The 2,816-nt window shown below is 35.9% G+C and overlaps 1 protein-coding gene across 1 annotated transcript in view; it reads left to right on the plus strand.

Moving 5' to 3' along the window:
- The window catches only part of LOC101856541 (ATP-dependent RNA helicase DDX42), a gene marked incomplete at its 5' end in the record, with an annotated part of 24,101 nt that extends 22,963 nt beyond the window's left edge, over positions 1 to 1,138 (plus strand). Inside the window, 1 exon segment of the mRNA XM_013089104.2 lies at positions 322 to 1,138.
- Positions 1,139 to 2,816: the final 1,678 nt, after the last annotated feature.

Here is a 2,816-nt window from a genome sequence, read left to right on the forward strand (position 1 = left end):
TGTCCTTCTTAGGACTGGACACATTTTAACACATGTTCAGTGGTGACCAAACACAAGGATCCACCCAACCATGAATACTCAAAGCCATTCCCTCTGTACACCTAACAGTATGGAGTTGAGAGACAATGGGGTTACCCAAATAAACAAAATTTGTGGAGTTAACATATCCTGAAAGGTGAATGGGCTTTGCCAATGAACCAAATGTCATATGGAGTAATCATGAAAACATTGCAATCCATGATCCAGGTCAGTTTACAGAACAGGAAAATGGTACAGTCGTAGATGAAGATCTACTTTGAGAATGCAGACCATGAGATGAAGCCAGCTTTTTAAAATCATTACTGCATGTCATCAATTTTTTTTCTTTCTAATTGCACATGGAGAGTCAGGTTGCTGAATTGTAGTTTATGATGGGTCTTTATGACAGTGGCCTGATTTCACCAGGAACGGATTAGGGTAACATGAACACAAGAGGGTAGTTGAAGAAGGAGAGTACCTGCAGATGTGTTTTGAACTTTGCACGGGTTTGCTATTGCCAAAGGTCAGCAATAGAAAACATGACACTTTTGTGCTCTGTTGATAATTTAAAAAAGAGAGAGTGAAGGAAGTAAATCTGATTTCCCTGTAACGTATAGCAACTAGGTCGAAAGACACTGTTCTTTTCTTTATCATAATGTAAAGGTCCCATGAATGTCTGTGGAAGATCAAGGCTAAAAACTTCAGTAATAAAATGTAAAGAGAGTGTAGAACATTTTTTTGTAATTGTCCTAACAGTTTTAACTGAGATGCAACTACAGACTTGCGGTTTAAAAGTAACCGTCTCAACAATATTAAAGAAAAGATTAAAAAAGCATGAGACCTCAAAGCTATTGGATGCGATCTTATGCATTTACTATATTTTGCTTTAAACTTTAAAAGTTGGTCTTTTGTTTAGTAAGAGCACATATACTGCAAACAAGTCACTGTTGTCACAAAGAAACATTGCGGTCTTCTGACCCAGGGAGTCTCCCTAAATTGTAAAAGAATTAGATGATAGACTGGAATGTAAACAGAATATGCAGTTTGATAAAACAGACAGCTCGCATAAGTCAAATCTGATATGTTTTATCGCTGGATGTAACCGGGGCTTGAGGGTGTTTTTTTCTCCTAAAAATACTTTACATTATAATGGATGTAGCTTGAAGTATTTCACAGAGTAGAGGTGTTATTATGGCAGTTGTCAGTTATTAATACCACACACATATATATATATATATATATATATATATATATATATATATATATATATATATATATATATATATATATATTCGCACTGTTTTCAACTTTTTGGTGGGAATTTTTCTTCTGTGCAGCTCATATTTCGTTCCTTGTCAGATGCATCATGTAGCAAAATTTATCCAGGGTCCTTGTTTTTTTGAATGGCAAAGCATCCAGCTGTTGTACAATAATTAAATGTATCTTTTGACATTCAAATCTTGTGTTCTTTCAGTACTAAAGAATATTATTGTTAATGATTGATTAAGTACAGTTGTGTATGTTATACATGTTGAAAGGGCTGGGTTGGGGATAGGGTCTCGCTCACCGCTACACCGATGGCTAGGCATATGGGCAGTTTTAAGCGCTATCGGTGCACTTGCAGGCCACTTGGTCTGAATGCCAGACTCAAAGTCAAAGCTACATGTGTTTTTATTGTACCCAGCGCGTTTAGTTTTAGTACAGGTTTTACGGCGCTCGCAACTGCATAAGGTCATATGAGCGCCTGAAGATTAGAGGTGTTACAAGAGTGTTACAAACATAAAAAATAAGAAGGGGGAGATAAGGACGATAGATGTTTGATAGGAAAGAAGAAGAAAACCACACCAAAGCACCCGCCAACCACCCACCTGTGGAAGATAGAAAATTAGTGCCCCCCTTAAAAAAAGATATGAAGACGCTATGAAGACTTCTCTGAAAGATTGCTCCATTGATGTGAACCAGTGGGAACCCCTCTGATTTGATCAAACCCCAAAGTGGTGTGCAGCAAGTGGCAGCAAGGTTTTTAAGAAAAACATTTTTGAGGAGCTAGAGAAGCAAGGAAATTAAGACAGTCAAATCCTGACTTTGACACAACAGATCACAAGTATTCTGTTTGAAAAGTTCTCAAAGAGAATAGTGCTTGAAGGTCACAAGCGAAGTCTCTTTTTGCGTTTCAATATATAACGATTTTCCTCAAAGCATTTTTTACCAGGGTCTGCAGTGTACAATTGAACTTGGATTCAAAGAAGTTGTCAGGCTCGACCTTCAATTTCGTTAAATCCGAGTGTTCATTATAGTAAACATAAGGTTTTTTTGTGTAGATAATTACAGGCGCTGGGCAAGTAATGTATAATGGATTCGACTTCCACAAATCAAAATTACAGGGTGATCCCAAAAAAACCCTAAACAACTTTTCGGAATTTCTCGCTCAAAATTTGTACTAGAATGTTGCAATTTAGAACAGATATGATTCATCCAAAAGGAATTTGTTTGACATAAAATTCATAAAGAAAAAACTTGGTTTTGAAAACAGATATATGACTTTTATTTTAAAAACTCCTATAAACCCAAAATGCACAAATTTATAAGATCTTGTAAGGAGAGTCATGAAATGATTGGTTTGTGTTTTTTCCCTTCCTTTTCTTGTAAAAATCTAATCTTTCCATCCCTGTAATATTTAAACAATATTACTTTTCTCTTTCAGAGGTTTAAAAAAATATTTGTACAAATTCTGGAATTGTGAGAACCAGTGCTCTATATATGTCCTTCTTAGGACTGGACACATTTTAACACATGTT

Source organism: Aplysia californica, unplaced genomic scaffold, assembly GCF_000002075.1.
Source record: "Aplysia californica isolate F4 #8 unplaced genomic scaffold, AplCal3.0 scaffold00002, whole genome shotgun sequence".
Classification (NCBI taxonomy): domain Eukaryota; kingdom Metazoa; phylum Mollusca; class Gastropoda; order Aplysiida; family Aplysiidae; genus Aplysia; species Aplysia californica.